The 24,717-nt window shown below is 43.1% G+C and overlaps 1 pseudogene across 1 annotated transcript in view; it reads left to right on the forward strand.

The window, feature by feature from the left end:
* The window catches only part of LOC310753722 (steroidogenic factor 1-like), an 81,623-nt pseudogene that overhangs the window by 12,008 nt on the left and 44,898 nt on the right, over positions 1-24,717 (forward strand). Inside the window, exons 2-4 of the transcript in view lie at positions 6,538-6,679; positions 13,171-13,757; positions 19,808-19,957. The product of the transcript in view is annotated as a steroidogenic factor 1-like (transcript). The remainder of the gene's footprint in view (positions 1-6,537; positions 6,680-13,170; positions 13,758-19,807; positions 19,958-24,717) is intronic.

Here is a 24,717-nt window from a genome sequence, read left to right on the forward strand (position 1 = left end):
TCATTACTGTCACCATACAGGGGGGAAGGTGAAGGGGTATCCACACGGGGGCCAGCCATAGAAGAAAGGGAAAGCCGCAACTATGTGGCGGAAATCATCGACTCCAGGTGGAAGGGTAATCAGGTGGAGTATTTGGTCGCGTGGGAAGGGGAACCGGAGTCGGAAAACACCTGGGTGAAGGCAGAGGAGGTCCATGACGAGATCTTGATCGAAACATTCCACCAAAGGTTCCCCAGGAAACCTCAGCCAGTAGCGAGGTTCCGGAGGGAGTACTTTGGCACCACCGACGATGAGGAGGAACTGGAGGGATTCAGGGAATCGGAGTTGGAAGGAGGTACAGACTCCGAGGAGGAGGAGTACTTGGAAACTGGAAACAGCAAAAGGTGGAGGGAAGTGTTCGAAACTTCGGAAGATGAGGGAGGTTCCTTCAGGGGTTTTGCTCCCTCGCCTCCCGCAGAGGAGGGGAGGGAAGGGGGTGAAGGGGGCCCTGGAGGGGAGGTGGATGTCAGGGAACTGCCATCTGAGACGAAGGAGGTGAAAGGGCTCATGGAGGGTGAGAGAGACCACTCAGCGGAGGAGGGGACCAGCAGGGGGAGAAGTGGAGTTCCAAGGGAAAGTGAGTCGGAGGGAGGGCTCAGAGACACTTCAAGCGAGAACAGTGGGGAGGTTTCAGGACCTCCCGTAGGGACACCCACTCCTCGGCGGAAACTGTCACGCCGAGAGTCCAGAAGACGCGTTTCCGTTAAGGAGCTTTTATGCTGGAAGAAGTTCCGTAAACGCCCACTGTCCGATTCAACGAGCGATTGATGGAGCCATGCTTAAGGAGCTCCATCACAGACAGAGGTTTGGGAACTTAGCCAAACTCTGAGGGATCAGGATTTTACGCACAAGCAGCTCACCATCCCATCACAACACCATTTGGCCTACCATGCCCAGGAGAAAGGCCTCTGGTTTCTTGTGAAAGGTACACTTAAGAACCTTCTTAATTTCATTATAGATCATTTCCCAGAAGACCTTAATCCTTGGGCACGTCCACCAAAGATGGTAAAAAGTACCTTCAGTTTCATTACATTTCCAGCATTTATTATAGGACAAATGATAAATTTTTGCAAGCTTGACTGGGGTCATGTACCACCTATATATCATTTTCATAATATTCTCTCTTAAGGCATTACATGCCGTAAACTTTATACCGGTGGTCCATAACTGTTCCCAGTCAGCAAACATAATGTCATGACCAATATCTTGTGCCCATTTAATCATAGCTGATTTAACCGTCTCATCCTGTGTATTCCATTTCAACAGCAAGTTATACATTCTTGACACATTCTTAGTATTGGGTTCTAACAATTCTGTTTCTAATTTTGATCTCTCCACCTGAAAGCCAATTTTCCTGTCCTGTTTGAATACTTCATTTATCTGGTAATAATGAAGCCAGTCTCTTACTTTAGACTTCAATTTCTCATAACTCTGTAGTTTCACTTTTCCCTCCTCTTGTTCTATAATTTCCCAGTATTTTGGCCATTTAGATTCCATATTAAGTTTTTTCACTTCCTTAGCTTCCATTGGTGACAACCACCTAGGGGTTTTGTTTTCCAACAAATCTTTATACCGAATCCAAACATTATATAGTGCTTTCCTAACAATATGGTTTTTGAAACCTTGGTGAATTTTAACCTTGTCATACCATATATATGCATGCCAACCAAACCTGTTATTGAACCCTTCCAGATCCAAAATGTCTGTGTTTTCAAGAAGCAGCCAGTTTTTCAGCCAGCAAAAAGCCGCTGATTCATAATACAGTTTTAAGTCTGGCAGGGCAAATCCCCCTCTTTCTTTTACATCAGTTAATATCTTAAATTTTATTCTGGGCTTTTTGCCCTGCCAGACAAATCTAGATATCTCTTTCTGCCACCTCTTGAAACAGTCCATTTTATCCACTATCTGCAATGTTTGAAACAAAAACAGCATTCTCGGCAAAACATTCATCTTGATAATAGCAATTCGGCCTAACAAGGAAAGTCTCAAATTTGACCATATTTCTAGATCTTTCTTAACTTCTGTCCAACATTTCTCATAATTGTCTTTAAATAAATTCACATTCTTAGATGTCAAATTAATCCCCAGGTATTTCACTTTCTTTGCTACCATTAATCCGGTTTCACTGTGGAACCTCTCTCTTTCAGCATCTGTTAGATTTTTCTCCAGTACTTTCGTTTTCTGTTTATTCAGCTTAAAACCTGCTACTTGACCAAATACTTGTATTAGCTCTAAAACTCTTTTCGTACTAGTGTCTGGCTCTTGTAAAGTTAATACTAGGTCATCTGCAAACGCTCTCAGTTTATATTGTTTAGCTCCGACCTGAATCCCTTTAACCAGCTGGTCCCCTCTGATCATGTTTAATAAAACCTCCAAGACAGATATAAAAAGTAATGGGGATATTGGGCACCCCTGTCGTGTCCCTTTTTCAATAGCAAATTCTTCAGTGACCACATTATTTACAATTAATTTTGCTTTTTGTTCAAAATAAATTGCACCTATACCATTCTCAAAGCCTTGGCCTACCCCCATCCCTTCAAGATTCTTTTTCATAAAACTCCAAGAGATATTGTCAAAGGCTTTCTCGGCATCCACAAATATTAATACTGCCTTAGTATTAATATTAGCTTCTAATAATTCCATAATATCTATTATATTTCTCACATTGTCAGATAAATGTCTTCCTGGAAGAAAGCCAGCCTGGTCTTTATGAATCTCTCCCACCAAAACTCTCTTCAATCTTTTTGCCAAAATGTCTGCAAAAATTTTGTAATCCACATTAAGTAATGATATAGGGTGGTAGTTCTTAATCTGGTTCTTCTCAGTCTCCAATTTTGGTATAAGTGTAATATACGCTTCTTTCCACGATTCGGGTGCCTTCTTCCCCTCTAAAATTTCATTACAGACTTCCTTCAACGGTTGTACCAGCCATTCTTTCAGAGCTTTGTAGTATCTGGAAGTCAATCCATCTGGTCCTGGAGATTTTCCCAATTGCATATTTTGAATGGCTCCCTCTATTTCTTGCTCAGTTATCTTCTGGTTCAAAATCACTTTACTTTGTTCAGAAATTTTTTGTAATCCATATTTTTTAAGAAATTCTTCTATCTCTTTTTCATTCACCGGCCCTTGTGCGTAAAGTCTCCTGAAATAACTCTGAAAACAGTTTCTAATCTCATTTGGTTTATAAATATTCCTTCCTTCAACTTCTAGGCTTGTAACCATATTCAGTTTTTGTCTCTTCTTCAATTGCCATGCCAGAAGTTTCCCACATTTATCTGCCGATTCAAATGTCCTTTGTCTCATTTGTTTTATTTTCCATTCTATCTCCTGATTCATCAGTTCCATATACTGCCTCTGATAAAACTTAATTTCTCTCAAAATTTCATGTGACTTTGGCTTTGATCTCAGTTTTTTCTCTCCTTCTTTTATCCTTTCCAGAATCTTGTCCTTCTTCTCATTCTGTCTCTTCCTTTTTATAGCATTCTGCTGTATTAAAAATCCTCGCATAACAGCTTTACTTGCGTCCCAAATTACTCTTTTCTCCACCTCTGTTCTCAGATTTATCTCAAAGTAATCCTTCACCGCTTTCTGGGCCTTTTTGTACACCTCTTCATCTCTAAATAGGGAGTCATTCATCCTCCATCTGAAGGAGCCAGCTGTTGTTAAGTTCATCTCCATCTTTACAGCATTATGGTCGGAGCAAGTCTTTGGGCAGATTTCCCCTTTTTTTAATCTTTGGTGCCATCCCACTAGTTACCCAAATTTGGTCAATTCTAGTCCAGGTCATTTTTGCTTCAGAGAAGAAAGTTCCCTCCCTCTCAAGAGGGTTCCTTGTTCTCCAAATGTCAAACAGGTCCATATTGTCTGTCATTTCAAAAAAAGTCTTTGGTAGTCTCCCATCCTTGGAAACCACCTGTCTTTGTGCTTTATCCATGTTTGTAGAGACCACTCCATTCATATCTCCCATCATAATTACATTGTAATCCAGATAGTCCATTAATGTCTCATGCAATTTCTTGAAAAATTCTGACTTCCCTTCATTTGGAGCATAAATTCCTATTATCAATAATTTTTCTCCTTGGACTTGTATTTCAATTGCCAAATATCTTCCTTGTTCATCTTTAAAAATTAACTTAGGGGCCAACTTTTCCTTTGCATAGATCACCACTCCTCTTTTCTTCACTTTATCTGATGAAATAAATTCCTGTCCTAATCTTTTATTAATAAGTAATTTTCGGTGTACTCTGGTCACGTGGGTTTCTTGCAAACAAATCAAATCCAATTGTTCTCTTTTTAAAATATGAAAAACCTCACGCCTTTTTCTGGGAAGATTCAGTCCATTACAATTCCAACTTAGAAATTGCAGAGCCATCTTGTTATTTACTTAATTGTTCCCCCAACTGCCCCAAGCAGTTGTTCTTCCTCTGTCGGTGTTTTGAGCCCAAATGTTAAATTTAAAATATCTGTTACTTCCTTTGCATTTGTAGGTTCCACCACTTCCTTCAAGAAGTCCTCCTCGTTCCTTCCCAAAAATTGTTCTTTGTCTTGCACTGTTTTTATTTTAATTTTCTTTCCTTTGTAGTTAAAAGACAGGCCTTGTGGAAACTCCCATCTAAATAATATATTATTCTTTCTCAACAGAGTGACCAAGTCCTTGTAATGAGCTCTCACCTCCAAAATATATTTAGGGATATCTTTATATATCTGCAGATAGGACTCTTTAATCTCCAGAGTTCTTTGAAAGTGTAGATTTAATATTTTATCCCTCTCCTCCTTAGATCTTAAAGTTATCAGACAGTCCCTTGGACTCTTTCTATTTTGTCTCCTGCCCAATCTACAAGCAGTTACTATCTTGAATTCCTCCTCCTTCAAATTTCCCTGCCAAAATTCCGAAAACTCTTTTGTGAGAAAGTCTATCAAATTATCATTTTCACTTTCTGGAACCAGTCTCAGTCTCAGATTCCTCTCTTTTCTCTGCAATTCCAGTAAAGACAGGGCCGCCTCATGCTCATCCAGCTTTTTGCAGACTGGTACTAACTTTTCCTGTGTAGTTTCTGCAGAAATTTTTGCCTCTTCAGCAATCTTTCGAATTGTAACATTTTCTTCAATTAATTTATTTATTGTCTCTGTATTGGACGTGACACTTTTGGTATTTAAATCTAATTTTGTTGACAGTTCTGTCAACTGTTTGGAATTTTCTGTGCTCTGCTTAGTCAGAGCTTCCAAGGCCTCATTTATTTTGACTAATGCCTGTGTCACTGGCTCCATAGGTATAGTTGTCACTTTTTCCTGTCCAACTGCGCCTGCTGGAGTTGAACCTGATATAGAGCCCCTTTTCTTTTGTGCAGCTTTACTTTTAGCTCTTGTTGTTATCTCTTCTGCTGGGCCACTCATGTCCCAAGGTCTTTCCCACGGGAATTGCTTTTAGATGGAAAACTCCACTGGCTTGCTCTTTACAATCTAATTTGTAACTATTTCCCTACAACCCTGTAGAGGGAGCAGTCCAAAGTCCAAAATACAAAGAAACAAGGATTCCCTTCAAAAGTAGCAACAAATTTTCCAATATGTTTCCAGTAGTAGAGCTGTCAATTAGTAACTTCTGCAAAGTCCCAAACTTATAACAAATAAAGTCCCCACTTTATAGTAAATAGGCAAAGCACCAACTTTATAACAAATCTCTAATGGCAGTTCTCAGTCCCGGTGACTTACTTTCCAGGCAGTCCTTCCCAAGGATTTAAAACGGCAGAAAATTCCACTTCTTTACTTCTTTCATGCAGGTAATGCAAATTAAATCTTCCCCCCCGGCTCCTGCTTGCTAAGGGGGAGGTTCAAATTCAATGTCCGAGTTAATCAGTTTTAAAATTGTTTCCTGTCAAATTGCAGCTTTGTATTTCGTTGCTTTAGCTGTCATGCAGTCCGGAGAAGGCAGACTTCCTTACTTTTTACCTTCCCCGTTTTCAGCCGAATTTCAAAGGTTATTTTAAAGTTGTTGTTCAATCCTACTCACGGGTAATCAAATTGAGTTCCAAATATCAGGAAGGAATCGGCGCTCTCCGTCCATGGCGATGCGGCTTCACTCCACGGGCTGGGTAGCGACTCTCAGCACCGCACTCACACCCGATGCCGCTCCGGAGCCTTTAAAAAGGCTCCTTTGCAGTAAGGGGGGGCGCTTAAGGTACCCACCGAGCCTCCGTGTTCACAGACTTCCGCGCCTGTGATTTTAGGGGTCCCCGCTTCGCCGTAGCGGTCAGACCCAAACTCGTGGAGCAGTCTCCCTGAGCGGAGCTCAGCGGGAGACCGCCATTGAACGCTGGCGCCGACCGGAAGTCGGACTAGTCACACTTCTCTGAAGTCTCTCAGCCCCACTCACCTCATGTTGTGGGGGAGGATGGGAAAAGGAGATTGTGATAAAGCGGGATATCAAATCCAAACTACTCCTCTTCTTCTTCTTCTTCTTCTTCTTCTTCTTCTTCTTCTTCTTCTTCTTCTTATCCTCAGGGCTTCTTCAAGAGAACAGTGCAGAATAACAAGCACTACACGTGTACGGAGAGCCAGAATTGCAAGATCGACAAGACACAACGCAAGAGGTGTCCCTATTGCCGGTTCCAGAAGTGCCTTGTGGTGGGCATGAAACTCGAAGGTGACTCCAGTTGGCATAGTCTTGGGCGGGTGGGAGGGGGTGAGTCTTTGCAACACAGAAGGTAGGTGCTGACGGGAAAGTGCCTTCTGCCAAGTGGGTGGGGGAGGGATCCTGATATCCAGCCTATGTCCTGGATGCTGCTGCCTCTGAGCTAACCGCGGCCAGGAGGGCTTCTGCTTCAGCCCAAACAAGATGTGGGGACGTGAGACTTGACGTGGGCGGGAGTGGGTGGAAGGACTGGTGACTTGACTCCTACCAGCCATTTTCTTCCTCGTTCCCCCTCTTAACCCCCGTTGCTTTTCTACCTCTGAGGGGGCGGGGAAGCAAAACATATAGGTATACATGCATTTCTTGCCTAGAATGCAAAACCTTCCCTGGCCAGGACGTGCGTTTTTGAAAAGAACGCGCCTCCACACACAGCGTCCACCCAAACAACAGTGCCAGGTGGTTTAAAAGAGACTTTTTGAGATGTTCTAGATCTGCTTCCTTTATATCTTTAGCCTCTTTCCCCTCTACCCACCCCGTCCCCTAGTAATCCCCCCCTTCTCCTTCTGCTGGGTTTCCATGTGTCCCGTGTGGGTCTCTAGAAGGAGGGCAGGGACCTTACCCTGCAAGGACTCTTGGAAGTGAGACCATGTAAAATGTAAAGGAGCTGAGTGCTTTTTCTGTGTATGCTGTCAAGCTTAGTTGCAAGCCACAATATCCTTATTACTATTAATTCAGTGTTCCATTTGAGTGGAGGCCCCCTAAGGCCGTTATCATTGGGAAAGTCGGATAATGATGAAAGTATTCTTGTGGTTCCTCAGGAGCCAGTGATGGTAACCAACCTGGAAGGCTTTAAAAGAGGATTGGACGAATTCATGCAGGATGATAAGGCTATCAATGGCAGCAATGCTTTCAGACGTGCTCAGATCCTGCTTGCATGTTTCCCATGGGGGTATCTGGGTGGCCACTGTGAGAACAGGATGCGGGGCTGGATGCCCCCCCCCCCCGCTTGGGCTCCTCTTATGTTCTTGAGGCAAAATGCCTGTGCAGCCTCTTCTGACGCTCTTATGTCCAAAGAGCGTTTCGTGCCCGCAGCCCCACCCGCGTCATAATGCTGACTCTTTGAGAAAGGGCTAGCAATAGGGCGATAATTAAATCTGACAGGACTCCCTCCCCACGTCTCATTGCCCAGGCCCAATTCCTGATGCTCGGTGCGCTTTGCTGGAGAAGTCCTGAAAAAAACCCGCATTTATTTTTATATTGCTTTTAAAACCCGACTTTCCAGCTCTGTTTCCACTGAGTGAGCTGAAGATTGGTATATTTCCCATTTAGAGTCTAGCAATTAAAAAGCCGCAGTACCGATTCAATGCACACTATTTGCTGGTACTCCCAGTTTAAAACCCGACTTTCCAGCTCTGTTTCTGCTGCCGCTGCCGCTGCGGGTTGCTGTCTTGTTCGTGGGGACCTTCCTGCCTTGGAGAGCTGAGGGCTGCCTGTAGCTTGCAGCGGCGTGGCAGCCTGGAGAGCAGGATGGGGCGGCGGCTTTGAACGACATAAAGTGAAAGCAAATTCCTCCATGGGGTGGAAAGGAGGAGGCGAGGCTGGGCGCTGGTCCCGCAGGAGGCTGCTCCACAGCATAGTAGTCTAGGTCTGGAAGGACATGTATCTCCGGGAACCAGTTGGGGTTTCAAATAATAAAAACAAGATAAAAATAGACACACAGAGAGATCATATGAGAGCCATCTTCAAATACATAAAGGGTTGTCGCATGGAAAATGGACCATGCTTGTTTTCTCCTGCTCCGGAGGGTAGGACCCGAACCCATGGTTTCAAGCGACAAGAAAGGAGATTCATTCAGACTCAGCACCAGGAAGAAATTTCTGACAGCCAAAGCTGTTTGACAGTGGAAGGGTCTCCCGCGGGAGGTGATGGTCTCTCCTTCCTCGGAGGCTTTGAAGCAGAGGTTGGAGAGCCACCTGTCAGGGGTTCCGTAGTTGTGATTCCTGCACTGCGGGGGTTGGGCTAGACGACCCTTTGGCTTCCTCCCAACAAAGCCCAAGTAAAGACTACCAATTTTATCAGATCATTAAGGCTAGTTCCATAGTTGCCAGGCTTGCGATGAGGGTTGTCTTGAAAATGATGGTTCTGTTGCCTATGTCATAAAGGAATGCCAAATCATATAAAGTGTCCGGAGGTTCTACTCGTCTTCAAAATCTCAGATATGTGTGCTTCTCTCCATTAAAGCTGTATTCCAGAGTGTGTGGTACAAAGTGTCCAGTGTAAGATTTTGGGCTGTGTTCCACTGAGTTGAAATTATTATTATTATTATTAATTAATTAATTAATTAATTAATTACATTTCTAGGCTGCCCTTCATCCGAGGATCACAGGGCAGTGTACAATATAAAATCACAAAAAATACATCCCTTAGTAACAATTAAAAAACAATGTCCCCCCACAGTTTAGAAGGCCACAGATGATGATGATGATAATTATACCCCACCCATCTGGTTTGGTTTCCCCAGCCACTTTGGGTGGCTTACAGCATATCTAAAAACATAATAAAATTAGCCAAAGGTCTGGCTGAAGAGGAATGTTTTTGCCTGGAACTTAAAGATATGTAGAGATGGCACCAGGCTAGCCCCCCATGGGGAGAGTATCCCACAAGTGGGGAGCCACCACAGGAAAGGCCGCTTCTCATCTTGCTGCCCTCTGGATCTCTCGTGGAGGGGCCACATGAAAAAGGGCCTCAGAGCTTATGGATAGAAGCGGTCCTTGAGGAGTGGTGCTCCTGAGCCATTTAAGGCTTTATAGGTCAAAACCAGCACTGAATTGGGCCTGAAAACTAAGTGGCAGCCAGTTGAGCCACACTTGGCATTATATGCTCAAACTGTCTTATTCATGCTGCCAAGGTCATATATAAGACCGATTCTTTTGACAATATATTTACATTTGTATCATCAAAAATATTCAGTAACATTAATTTTGGGCAACGAACAATAGTTTCTTTAGCAATATTTATAATTCATGTCAAGAATAAATTCCAAAAATCTTGCACCAAATTACAGTAAATGATAATATGTACGAAGTTTATTGCAGTCCCTCCAACTAGTAGGTGATAAAGAAGGAAATACTTTTGACATTTGCAAAGGAGTGCAATACCATCTGTGAAATAATTTCAAGGAGTTTTCCCAAAGAAATCTGGAAGCAGATTTTAAGAACTGTGATTCCCAAATTTTATTCCCGTCCTTCCCAAAAAATATCCCCATATTTGTGTGCAAATATATAGTTCCCATATCTTTTTGAGGGGTTCCATAGATCCATTGATAACCTACATTAAGCAATATAGAGTATAATTAAAATCTAATCCTTTCCCTGCTCTACCCATTGTAATTTTCAAATTTTGTTAAGGGTGATTGTCCCTTCACCATCTCCAGTTGCACATACAGACTCAGACATGCTTATGGGTGAGCTGTGTGATAAGCCAGTGGAGATAGGGTTTTCGTGTATGTGTGCGGGAGATACTTTGTACATGCTCAGAAGCACCTTCTACACATATCCCAAGGCATGTGGATGAAAGCAGGCAGTGCCAAGAAGGCGTGTCTGTGTGTTTGTTTGGGCACTAGGGGTATACCAATTTCCTGTATCATAATGGGATGCACTTTTGCTTAAAAACACTGAAAAAGGGACTATGGAAAAAGGTTGCCCTGAAATGAAAAGTTGGAAACACTGTATATGTAAAGTTACTACTCATAACTATCAGCACTTTTAAAAACTTCATGGAACTGTTTATAACTTTTACAGCTGCCTGGAACTTCCTAAAACTGTGGCGAATGTTCAAGAAGAATCCAAATATTGGTCTATAGGGAAAGATTTTTGGGCAAACAACTAAACTTCTTAATTTTTAATATTTCTTTCTGTGGCAATATACAATTGTGGTTGGAGAAACCCAGCTGGATGGGCAGGGTATAAATATAATCATAATCATAATCATTACAATGTCGCACAAGATCCTCAATTTATTCTCAGCAATAGAAGTGATGAACCATGTATAAAACATTGTACATGTATTAGAAAATTTGCAAGCTCTATTTTTCCTGTATACATGCTATGCATAATACATTATACAGTTACATATACAAAAATTGATGTATTGATTTCAGGGTGACCTTTTTTCAAAAGGTTTGGAAATGACAGTTCATTCCTTTGTTTATAGGCAAAAGTTCATCTAACTAAGCTACAGGAACATGAGGTTGTAAAAAAGTTCTAACCCTAGCAGACACTTCCCTTTCCAAAGATCCCAGGGGAAAGGAATAAAAATAATATTAAGATTTGTTTTTTGTTTAAATTCCAGCAGTCCGGACATTTATTCCGGCAGGTGCTCAGCTTTTTCTACCGTTGCAAGGAAATAGCCTCCTATCCTGAGCAGTACCGAGTGTCTCGGCCACGGTCCCGACTCACTGGAGTCCATTGGGCACGCCCATTGTGCAGAACCTGGCTGGCTGGAACCCCTCTGATAGCAGGCGCCATGGGGGGGGGAGAGATCTGCTCGGTGGTGAAGTGCCCCCACTTTGCATGCCAAAGGCTCCAGGTTCAATCCCTGGCACCCCCCCCCCCCCCGTTTAAAAGGACCCTTGGCCGGAGAGCTGCTGCCAGCACAGCAGACAATACCGGTGGGTTAGATGGGCCCTTAGCTAGAACCCCCACCAGTGTCCGCCAGATTCTTCTGTTCTGTGCCTTGGCGGAGCAGGTGTGATGAAACCTTGGGCCTCATCCTGGAGGTTTCTGAGCTACAATTCCCATCAGCCCCAGCTGATGGTGGTTGATGGGAGTTGTAGTCCAAAATATTTCTTTGTTTGCATTTATATCCCACCTCGTTCTCCAAGGAGCTTAAGGTGGCAGAGGTACAGGGTTCTCCCTTCCCGATTGAATCCCATCACAACACTCTCTAGCAATACCATTGCAGTGCCTTTGAGTGCATGCAGAGTGCCCATACCCTTTGATGCCTTGCGACTGGCCTTCACGTGGCTTTATCCACCAGGGGTCGCCGTGAGGGGCGGAGAAGGGCTATAGTTCAGAAGGTCCCAGGCTTAGTCCCCAGGGACATCTCCAGGAAGCAGGGCTGGGAGAAGACTCATGAGGAGATGCTGCCAGTCAGTGTAGACAATTCCGAGCTCTATAGACCAGGAGTCTCTGACTTGGCAAAAGGCAACTGCCCCACGTTCTTATGTTCTTCTATTATTCTGTGTGGAGCAAATGGGTGCATGAAAAAGGGAACGAAAGAGAAGGAGGGGCACACATTCCAACACAACTCCCTGGTTGGATGCTATTTTTTCATTCATTACTTGCATTTATATCTCCTCTTTTCCTCGGAGAAGCTCAATGTGACATCCACGTAGCGTCCAGAGTGGTGCAATCTAATCCCAACGACAACCCTGTGAGGTAGGCTAGGGTGACAAGCAGTGACTGGTCCAGGGGGCAAACTTGTATGAAATATTGTGGGAGGGCAGGTAAGCCCCTTCCTGCACACACATCACATCACTTGAGTAGCAATGCCCATCAACCGGGGGGGGGGAACTGTCCCCCTCAAATATTTTGTTAGGGGGTGGGCAAAGGGACCTCGACCCCTAGGAGTTGGTTTCTATGGGCTGGCCTCTAATGCCACACCCAGGGAGCTTCGAGGCCGAGTGGGAGGATTTGAACCCAGGTCTCTCCCAGGTCCTAGTAAACTAATCACTATGCCACTATGACAGCAATTTTGGATGGCTTCGGGGCGTAGTGGTTTTTTAGCTTCTCTTTTAGCACGTCCCATGGCGCTGCCTGGACTGCTAGTGGCACGACCAAAACTCGGGCTGTCTCGAACACCTCGGGCTCGCAGAGGCTGAGGAATAGGCCCCACTTACGCTCCTCTGACCCTTCCGTCAGCTCGTTTGCTTGGAGGCAGCAGCCGAACCGAGCAAGATAGGAGTCCCATGATTCAGAGGCTGGGGCAAATGGCAGTAGAGGCACGAGTGAAGCCATGGTTCCGATGCCGACGTGGTGGGCGATGGATGGAACACAGTGCTCTAGCCAGTATGGTCAGCTCTGAATTGGGTTCTGTTCAGTGATTTTGCTCAGTGAGTGTCCAAATGTGGCTGTGCTCTGATGTCCATCTGATCCTATCCCCATCGTCAGTATTAAATAGTGGGTGGACATAGCAGACAACACAGAGATTTCTCCAAGTAGTTCTTTATAAGTAAGCTGGAACTGAACTGAACAGCAAACAGCTCAGCCGGCCTGCTTTTATAGGCAGCCAGCTGTCAGCATTGTAACAACAACAGCCCAGGGTTTCCCGCCTAAATTAACTTATGTGGACCTGAGTGAAAACTATATACACAATACCCCTGTTGGCCAGGGTGAGAACTTCAATACATAACACTGGGCCTTCCTGGCCGGATTTTGTCTGACGCCTTTTCCCCGCTTTCTCTCCCTTTGCCCCTTCTTCTCCTCCCTCCCTCCTCCCTCCAGCCGTGCGTGCCAACCGCATGCGGGGTGGCTGGAACAGGTTCAGGCCCATGTACAAGCAGGACCGAGCCATGAAACAGCAGAAGAAGGCGCTGATCCACGCCAACAGCTTCAAACTGGAGACGGCGGCCCAGCCGCCCATCGTGTCCCCGGTGCAGGCGGCGGAGGAGTCCGGCGGGCTGTCGGCCTTGCTCCACGGCCTGAGCCAACACCACCAGCCTGAGGTGGCAAAGGGGCTACCCCCACCGAGCAGCAGCAGCTCCAGCAGTGGCAGCGGTGGCAGTGGCAGCGGGATAAGCAGCTCCACCGCCATGACGCCCATCGACTATGAGTGCAGCTCCTACGGGACGCCCGCGCTGGCCAAGCCGGTGTCCTCGGGTCACGGGCTGCTTTCGGGTTACCACTACCCGCCCTTCGCCAGCTGGGCCATCAAGTCCGAGTTCCCGAACCCATACGTGATGCATCCAAATGAGGCAGCCCTGCCGTACCCCTAGCCAGAGGTCTACCCCAGTGGCGGCTCCCCAGCCACTGGGGCCGACATGCCCGACGTGATCCTGAAGTTGCTGGAGCAGGAGCCCGACGAGGCGCAAGTCAACGGCGAAGCGGGGACCCGAAAAAAATCACAGGCGGGGAAGCCTGTGAACTGAAGGCTCGGCGGGCTCCATTTGCGCCCCCCCCCCCCCGCTGCAAAGGAGCCTTTTTAAAGGCTCCGGATCGGACCGGGGGTGAGGGGTGCAGAGCTGAGAGCTGTCTACCCGTCTCCGCGAAGTGAAGCCGCACAGCCAGGGTCGGAGAGCGCTGATTTCTTTACTGGATAATTGGACTTGAAAACAACTACCCGTGAGTAGGATTTTGACATATATTCGGAAGAAAATTATTAAAGAATTTGGCCGAAACGGGAAAGGTAAAAACAGGAAGTCTGCCTTCCCGGACTGTTAACAGATCAAAAGCAAAGAGACTGTAAAGCTGTGACTAAGAAAGACGAGTTTTTGGAAGGATTAAAATCCAGCATCAAAAAGGAAAATTCCCCCACTGTTGGCAGGAACAGTGGGGAGACACTTGAAAGATATTTGCCCTGCAAGGAAAGGAAATTTTAAAATATATCTGCTGACTTTAAAACCTGGGAACGGACTGCCTATGACAGGGAAGCCGATTAGAGGGAACTGTCAAACGGAGAGTGGGGAAAAAAAAGTTTGATTTAGCTCTGCAAAGGATACAGTGTGGATAAAATACTTTGGAAATGAAAGTAACCTTTTGGGACTGAAAACTTGATACTAAGATACTGGGACTTTATTAGAACTTTATTTGTTATAAAGTTGCAACAAAAAGTTGGACTTGTGACCCCTAGAGGTGACTATGTTGCAATGACATTCTAGACAACAAGTACTGCTGTGGGAAAATTTCTCCTTTCCCCAAACAAATTCTCCAAGTGTGTGACTGACCTTGGGAGTGTATGTGAGTGTTATGGCAGATGATAAAAAAACAGAGTTGACACAGGAAAAAACTACCAGGTCTGGTAGACACTACAAAGCTGACACTACAAGAAGGCCTTCAACAGGGGGTGTAGCGGGCACAGCAGGAGCTGTTGCCCCACAGGTAAAATTAAAGGTTATGTCAACTGATGAACTTTTGGCCCAAGCATTGGGTAAGATTGATGCATCTTTGGAGAAGTTGGCCAATAAGGTGGAAGAGACAAATAGACAAGTAGCTGAGGCTTCTGCAAAAATTGATGTGAACACCTCAAGTATTAATTTGAATACCTCAAGTATTAATGAACTAGGGGAAAAGGTGAACTCTAATACACAGTCTATTGAAAAACTACTGGAAGAATCGGCTTCAACTAGAAAACTGGCTGAAGAGGCCAAGGAAATTGCAACTGCTGTTCAGGAACAGATTCCACCGGTATATAAAAAGTTAGAAGAGCATGATTTGACACTGTCCATGATAGACCTTGAAAGAAAGGCGAGAAATTTAAGAATAAGAGGTGTGCCAGAAAGTGAGAAAGATAATTTGGCAGAATTTCTCACAAAGGAATTGTCACAATTTTGGCAGAAGGATCTGGGGGAGGAAGAATTTAAGATAGTGAGTGCATTCAGACTCGGCAGAAGACAAGGAAAGAACAAAGCAAGAGATTGTCTGATTACCTTAAAAACAAAGGAAGAAAGGGATAAAATATTGAACCTACATTATCAAAGAACCTTGGAAATTGAGGATACCTTTGTGGAAATCTTCAAAGACATACCTAAATACATTCTGGAGGTAAGGGCCTACTACAGAGACCTGGTTGCCTTGCTGAGAAAAAATAAAATAATTTTCAGGTGGGAATTCCCCCAAGGCCTATCTTTTAAATATAGAGGAAAGAAAATAAGAATAAGGACAGTAAACGATAAGGACAAGTTTTTGAAAGACCACGAAGAGGACCTACAGAAGGAAGTGGAATCTGGTGAGGACTTATTGGTGCCAGGAAAAGGACTCTTGGAGATAGCAAATTTGATATCTGGACGCTCCGGCTTAGGGAGAGACAAGCCACCGACAGAAGAAGAACAACAACTTGGTGCAGTAGGAGGGAAAACTAATTAACCAATCATGTCTCTGCAACTTCTAAGTTGGAATTGTAATGGACTGAACTCTCCTAGAAAGAGAAAAGAGATTTTTCATATATTAAAGAAAGAACATTTGGACTTGATTTGTTTACAAGAAACACATGTTACGAGGCTACACAGGAAAATACTTGTTAATAAAAGATTAGGGCAAGAATTTATCTCGTCTGATAAAGTTAAAAAGAGAGGAGTGGTGATTTACGCAAAGGAGAAACTTTCACCGAAATTTATTCTCAAAGATGAACAAGGAAGATATTTGGCTATTGAAATTCAGTTTCAAGGAGAGAAATTTTTGATAGTAGGTGTGTATGCACCAAATGAGGGGAAGTCGGAATTTTTCAAGAAGTTGCATGAGACTTTGATGGACTTTATGGACTATAATATAATTTTGATGGGGGACATGAATGGAGTTGTATCCACTAATATGGACAAGGCGCAAAAACAGGTAGTCACCAAAGATGGTAGACTACCAAAAACTTTCTTTGAAATGATTGATAATATGGACTTGATCGATATTTGGAGAACTAAGAACCCTTTGGAGAGAGAGGGAACATTTTTCTCTGAAGCCAAGATGACATGGACCAGAATTGACCAAATTTGGACTACTAGAGGAATGGCACCAAAGATAAAAAAAGTGGAGATCTGCCCTAAAACTTGCTCTGACCATAATGCTGTAAAGATGGAGATGAAGCCAACAACAACCGGCACCTTCAGATGGAGGATGAATGACCCATTACTTAGAGATGAAGAAGTATACAACAAGGCCCAAAAGACTCTAAAAGACTACTTTGAATTAAATTTGCCAACAAATGTGGAAAAAAGAGTAATTTGGGATGCTAGTAAAGCCGTGATGAGAGGGTTTTTGATACAACAGAATGCATTAAAAAAGAGAAGGCAAAATAAGAAAAAAGATAAAATTTTGGAGAAAATTAAAGAAGGTGAGAAAAAATTGAGAGCCAAGCCAAAGTCACAAGAGATTTTGAGAGAAATAAAGGTCTATCAAATACAATATATGGAATTGATGAATCAAGAAATAGAATGGAAAATTAAACAAATGAGACAGAAGACATTTGAATCGGCGGACAAATGTGGGAAGTTACTGGCTTGGCAACTGAAAAAAAGACAAAAATTAAATACAATTACAAACCTGGAAGTAGAAGGGAAAGACATAAATAATCCAAATGAGATCAGAAACTGTTTTCAGAAGTATTTCAAGCAACTATACACACAAGGGCCACAGAACGAAAGGGACATTGATGGATTTTTGAAAACAAATGGATTACAAAAAATTTCACAGGAAAGTAAAATATTGTTGAACTGTAAAATAACAGATCAGGAGATAGAAGGTGCCATTTCAAATATGCAATTGGGCAAATCTCCGGGACCGGATGGGTTGACTTCCAGATACTATAGATCTCTGAAGAACTGGTTAATCCAACCTTTGAAGGAAGTCTGCAACGAGATTCTAGAAGCGAAAAGGGCACCAGAATCATGGAAAGAGGCTTACATTACACTTATACCGAAAACAGAGACTGAAAAGACTCAACTTAAAAACTACCGTCCCATATCCTTATTAAATGTGGATTACAAAATCTTTGCTGATATTTTGGCCAAGAGACTGAAAAGAGTATTGATTGAAGAGATACATAAGGACCAAGCGGGCTTTCTGCCGGGAAGACATATATCGGATAACTTGAGGAATGTAATTGATATTTTGGAAAAGTTAGATGTGAACATAAATACTAAAGCTGTTCTGATATTTGTGGACGCGGAGAAAGCCTTTGACAACATTTCTTGGAGTTTTATGAAAAAGAACTTACAGGGTATGGGGGTAGGCCAAGGTTTTGAAAATGGTATAAGTGCAATATATTCTGAACAAAAGGCTAAATTAATTGTAAATAATGTAGTTACGGAGCAATTTAAGATTGAAAAAGGGACACGACAAGGGTGCCCAATTTCCCCTTTACTTTTTATATCGGTCCTGGAGGTTCTGCTGAATATGATTAGAAGGGACCGGTTGGTTAAAGGCATACAGGTCGGAGCCAAACAGTATAAATTGAGAGCATTTGCAGATGACCTAGTTTTGACGTTACAGGAGCCAGAATCTAGTACCAAAAGAGTTTTAGAATTAATTCAAGAATTTGGTCAGGTGGCAGGATTTAAACTGAACAAGTCCAAAACTAAGGTTTTAGAGAAAAATTTGACATTGTTTGAAAAAGAGAAATTTCAGAATGAAACAGGTTTGACTGTGGTGAAGAAAGTGAAATATCTGGGGATCAATATGACATCTAAAAATGGGAACTTATTTAAAAATAACTATGAGAAATGCTGGTCAGAAGTGAAAAAAGATCTCGAAATATGGTCAAATTTGAAGCTTTCCTTGATGGGTCGAATAGCAGCTATAAAGATGAATGCATTGCCTAAAATGTTATTTTTGTTTCAAACATTACAAATTGTGGACAAGATGGATTGTTTTAAGAAGTGGCAGAAAGACATTTCTAAATTTGTCTGGCAGGGCAAGAAGCCCAGGATAAAATATAAGATTTTAACTGATGCAAAAGAAAGGGGTGGCTGTGCCCTGCCAGACTTCAGACTGTACTATGAATCAGCAGCATTCTTCTGGTTGAAAGACTGGCTGCTTCTTGAAAACACAGACATTTTGGATTTAGAAGGTTTTAACAACGTTTTTGGATGGCATGCATATTTGTGGTATGATAAGGTTAAAGCTCATAAAGCATTTAAAAATCACATTGTTAGGAGATCTTTGTTTAATGTTTGGATCAGATACAAGGATTTACTGGAAAATAAGACCCCAAGGTGGTTGTCACCAATGGAAGCGAAAGCCCAGAAAAAGCTCAATATGGAGGCCAAATGGCCAAAATATTGGGAAATTTTGGAACAAGAAGGAGATAGACTGAAATTGCAGAGCTTTGAGAAACTAAAAAATAAAGTGCGAGACTGGCTCCATTATTTTCAGATAATGGAGGCTTACAATTTGGACAAGAAAATTGGCTTCCAGGTGGAAAAATCTAAATTAGAAACAGAAGTGCTAGAACCCAAAACTAAGATTATGTCAAAAATGTATAACTTGCTGCTGAAATGGAATACACAGGATGAAACGGTTAAGTCAGCTATGATTAAATGGGCACAAGATGTTGGACACAACATTATGTTTGCTGACTGGGAACAGTTATGGACCACAGGTATGAAATTTACGGCATGTAATGCCTTAAGAGAGAATATTATGAAAATGATATACAGGTGGTACATGACCCCAGTCAAGCTTGCAAAAATATATCATTTGCCCGATAATAAATGTTGGAAATGTAAGGAGGTTGAAGGTACATTCTTTCACCTTTGGTGGACGTGCCCAAAGATTAAGGCTTTCTGGGAAATGATTTATAATGAAATGAAAAAGGTATTTAAGTATACCTTCTTGAAAAAACCAGAGGCTTTTCTTTTGGGCATAGTCGGCCATTTGGTGCCAAAGAAGGACAGAACTTTTTTTATGTATGCTACAACGGCAGCAAGAATACTTATAGCAAAGCACTGGAAGACTCAAGATCTACCCACTCTGGAAGAATGGCAGATGAAGTTGATTGACTGTATGGGACTGGCAGAAATGACTGGCAGAATCCGCGACCAGGGAGAAGAGTCGGCAGAAGAAGAATGGAAGAAATTTAAGGACTATTTACAGAAATACTACAAAATTAATGAACTCTGAAAAGATGTTGGATTGAACTTTTGTGGTCTCTAGCTGTTATGATAAAGATAATAGGGATTAAAATTGTTTAAGTCATAAAATTTAAAAAGTTGAGTGGAAAATAAGGTGTTATTTTAAAAGGAATGTTAAGAGATTAGGATTTGCTGGATTAACAATTTGAACTAGAAAACAAGAAGGGGAGGTATGAGGAAGTCAAAGAAACATGTTACTGAAAAATTGTTATTGAAATTGATTTGTTTTCAATATTTTTCCTTTTCTTTTTCTTTTTGTATTTGCATAAAATTGGAAAACTTAATAAATATTTATTAAAAAAAAGGCCTGCATCCTGTCCTGCCTGCAGGAGGAGCAGAGCAAGGGCCTCCACAACAAGCTCAGCGCCTTTGGCCTCATGTGTAAGATGGCAGATCAGACCCTCTTCGCCATCGTGGAGTGGGCACGCAGCTGCATCTTCTTCAAAGAGCTGGAGGTGAGGGGGGGGTTGTTGCTTTTCGCGGGGCGGGGGATGAACCCTGAGAGGAAATGGCTTCCCACGACCTACATCTCCCCGACTTGGACATGTTTCCAGCGGTTGCTTTGTTTGGTCCCGGGGGTGGGGGTGGGTGGTGAGGAGGAAGGTTAAACTGTGGCTGGAGCTGGCTGAAGCGAGGCCTGCTTTGAGCACATGCAGAGCTCAATGGTTAGAGTGTCAGACTAGGAAAAAGTTAACAGTAGATTGGGAGCAAAATTCTCTTAGCGGTCTGTCCTGAAATGATGACGAACTTAACACCAGTGTGTACCTCACAGCATACCGGTAGTTTTGAGGATAAAATAGAGGGGAGGCCAAGGTAGAATATAAATGTGATATAACAGTAAAAGGAGGGTTAGGCAAATGCGTGGGGTGTAAGGTGAACAGTGGCTACTAGTCATGATGGCACCTCCAGAGTGAATACTAGTTGCCTGGGGCTCAACAGTGGGAGAGAACTGCTAACACCCCCCCCCCGCAAATGTCCTGCTTGCGTGGCGAGTTCATGCCTCCCCCCCAGTGGAAATAAAGACACATGACACAATTATTAAGGTTAATGGGCTAAATAAGACCACAACTTTATTGGTTACAGGTGATGAACGGCATTGGCTTAGGCATTGGTCCTAACCGACTATATCCGGCTTCAGCCCATCCGCTTGAAGTCCAGGAAGGGTTAACCACCAGTAGGGGGAGTCCTGCTGATGCACATCAACTAGGAACTCCCCCGGGGTCACCGATAGGGGGCGTGCCTTAGGCCCTCACCTCTGTTTTTGTTTTTTTAAAAATAATATTTATTACTTTTAAAGATTACAGAAAAGGAAAAGAAAAAGAAAAAAGACAAGAGAAAAAAAACAAAAAATAGAAAAGAAACAATACAATACAATATATAAGCAATACAAAACACAACCTAAACACATTAAACTAAACTAAACTAAACCCTAACCCACCTTAACCCTAAACAAAACAAAACAATAACCATTTAAAAGCATACATCACACCTTTTCCATACTCTATCTTTCATTCCCTTGTTTCCTCGACTTCCTCTCACCTCCCTTTTTGTATTCCACTTCTATTAACTGTTTCAGCAAATCCTTTCCATCTTTCTCTATTTTCTGTCATATTATAAATATCTTAACATATTTTTTATCATTAAAACTAAAATACTTATATATGCTTAACTCCTTATAACATTTCTGCTAAGGCCATAAAATTCCTTTCCACCATTTTTCTATCATTCATTAATTTTACAGTATTTCTATATATAAACTTTAAATTCTCTAATCTTCTTCCACCATCTCCTCTCCCTGGTTTCGGATTCTGCCAGTCCTTTCCGTCAATTCCATATAGTCCATCAACCTGGAGATCTTATGTCCGAGGCTCTTAACTCTTTTCCAGGTCCCTTCTGCAGGTCTTCTTCATATTCTTTAATGCCAAAGAGCAGATCTCGGGAAGACTCCAACCTAACAATGCTTTTATTCCTTCCGGACAGGTCAGCCAAATTTCCATAGTTGAAGCTGAGGTCTATAAGATGTTTCATGACATGTTTCAAAATTCTTCCAAATCCAAAGGCCCCCAGAACTCCAATCTCCTCCAGACCCAAGTCCATGCCCCAAAAGTCAGTTAATCCCTGCATAGAGGGATCTTTCCAACTTTCCTTCGTCCGTCCAAGCTGGGATCCAATCCTCAAAATCTGGCTTTTTCTAGATTCAATCATAGAAGGCCTCAATTTGTAATCCTCAATTTGCTTCTGTAAGGCTGAGGATCCCGCTTGTATTACTTTAGGCTCAACAACCACAGCTTTCTCTTTCTCCTCCACAATCTGTCCTGCCAAAGTAGATTCTTGTACCAAGTCCTGAATTGTTTCTGTGTTGGTGCTCACTTTTTGACTCCAATTAGTCACTTTTTGATCCAAGTTGTCAATTTTAAAAGACATGTCATCCGTCTTCTTATGAAGCTGTTCCAGCGAGTAGCTTATCTTACATAATACCGTCACAATGGCTTCTCCTGTCAACATTTTGAATGGTCCAAGGTCAATCTCTGGTTCTCACAATTACTTATCTTGCAGCTGGTGATTCCCCAGTTGCACTCCTGTGACAGTTTCAAAGACTCCCTCTAGAGGAAAACAGTCTCCACTTGTATCAATCCTTTCGAACACAATTCAAGCCATAAAAATAGTTTCAATTTCCAGTTACTTTTCCTCCTTTTTAAACGCAGAAGAGGACAATGGAAACAGTAACTTTCTCTTATATAACTAGCTGTCAAAAATGTTCTGTTCGCAGTCAATGGACTCTCCCAAAACTTCACTCTTTCTGGCAGCCCTTTTCCAGGTTTGGAGCAGTGGTAATTTTGTTTTTCACTCTCTCCTGCAGGCTCGCTAAGTCCAAAATTTCCCCCCTCTTCTCCTGCTTCCAAGGGGGGTTTTGTAGTTTTAACCGATGAAAATTTAATCCTTTGCCAAAAGCTTTCAAAGACTTTAGCTTATAACGTCTTTGCTTCAATCTATTTACAAAAGGGGAAGGCGGACTTCCTGTTTAAGACCTTCCCCGTTTCGATGCCAAATTAAGGTATTTAAACATCCAATTTTCCGTTCTACTCACGGGTAGTTGTTTAAAATCCAATTGTCCACAGGAAAAAGTCAGCGCTCTCCGGCAACAGCAATGCGGCTTCACTCCGTGAAAGAAGCAGTCAATTCGAAGCACCGCGCCACTCACCCCACATCGCTCCGGATCCCCAAAACAGGGTTTCCCTGCGAGTAGGGGAGGCGCAGAAGGTGCCAGCCGAATCCCAAGTTCACAAGCTTCTCCCGCTTCTGATTTCAAAGTAGACCCTCACCTCTGGGCAGGGAGGTGGAATAGATTGCTCCTGGGGTTTTTCCTGGGTTTGGGCTCTTCTGTCCTCTTCCAGTGACAACCTATAATTTAATAAATTATATAGAGATGGATTTCTCCCGGTGATGGGAGCCTTGAGGGTGGCTCCAAGCAATGGGAATCTGACGGGATGGGTGCTGTGGCTTGATCTGGGCTGAGGTCTTGTGATTTGTATTTGAATGGCCAGCAGGGTGTGGATGGAGAAATCTGAGGCTGGCTACAAGAAAGAACCAGTGTGGTGTAGTCATTAAGAGTGTCAGACTAAGACCTGGGAGAGACCAGGGTTAAAATCCCCACCTGGCTGCCATGAAGCTCACTGGGTGTGACCTTGGTCCATTCACTGCCTCTCTCAGCCTAACCCACCTCACAGGGTTGTCGTGGGAATTGAATGAGGAAGGGGAGAAAACCATGTACACCACTTTGAGCTCCTTGGGGGGGAAAGCTGGGATATAAATGCTAATGCTAATGATGATGATACAGTCATACCTCGGGTTGCAGATGGTTCAGGTTGCGCACCGCGCCGAACCTGGAAGTACCGGAACAGGTTATTTCTGGGTTTCAGCACTTGTGCTTGCGCAGAAGCACTAAATCGCGCTTTGCGCATGTGCAGAAGTGCCGAATTGTGACCCGTGCGTGCGCAGACACGGCGCTGTGGGTTGTGGATGCTGCGGGTTGCGAACGTGCTTCCCGCACAGATCACGTTTGCAACCCGAGTGTCCACTGTAATAAAAAAAAAAGATAAAACATTTGAAGATATTAGTACTGTGCAAGTGATCAGTGCTGTGAATTGATGAGTCGACACGGGGGCAGGGAGTGGTGTTGTGTTCAAACTGTGGGAGATGGAAAATGTTTTGCAAAAGTGACTCTGAAATAATTGGAGAGGGCAGGAAAGTGCCTTGGTGGTAGAAGCTAAGACCCCCTCCACCCCACTCCCCGCCTCCTGCCGATAGATTGGACAATTGCAGTGTCTGGGCTCTCCCTCCAGACTGGTGTGTGGGTTCTATTTTGCAGCATTTCACTGACACAATAAGAGCGCGTTTGTGGTGGAGTTGCACCAGACTGTCCAAATATCATTCGGCTTTATTAGTTGTTCTGCAGTGTTATTGTGCTATTACTACCTGAAGGAGCAACTCTTGTGCAACAGATGCTGAATGAAAAGACGCCCCAGCCCACCGCTCCACACAATAGCCCTCACATTTCTGGTATGAAATGTTATAGGATTTCAGCAGGAAGTTATGGGGCCTGCACCAGTTGTGCTCCCTGAAACTTTTGCAGGGGCAAACTGTCCTGAAAGTGGGATAACCTATAACCACCCTGATACCTAGAGATGGGAAGGCCTGGAAAACCCCCCGGAAAAATCGAAAAAAACCCAGGTTTTTTTCTGTTTTTCCCCAAAACTCTTTTCCCCCGGAATTTTTTTTAAAAAATAATTTGATATAGTTTCAATATTCCACACATTTTTTTCCAATTTTTCTTGAAAAAAACGGCTTTGGGAAAAAACAGAAAAAAGCCTGGTCCCGCCCCCCCCCCAATTTTTCTTTTTTTTTTTTTTTGGAATAATTTTTATTAATTTACATCAAAAACAATAAATACATTAATTCACATCAGTTGTTTCACATCTTACTCTTTTTCTAGACTTCCTTCAGTTATTCCGTAAATCATTCGTGACTATCAAATAAGTTACGCATTTCTTAGATTTATATTGACATTCTTTATATCTTTCTATTTGTTCCCTTTAGCCAATATCCCTTAATTTTTCACAGTGCTTCTTTAAATCCCCTTAGCGTTATCTGTCCATTACATATACATTCCAGATATTCCACGAATTTCCCCCAGTCCTCGATGAAGTTTTGGTCT

Source organism: Podarcis filfolensis (genome assembly GCF_964270895.1).
Source record: "Podarcis filfolensis genome assembly, chromosome: W".
Lineage (NCBI taxonomy): Eukaryota > Metazoa > Chordata > Lepidosauria > Squamata > Lacertidae > Podarcis > Podarcis filfolensis.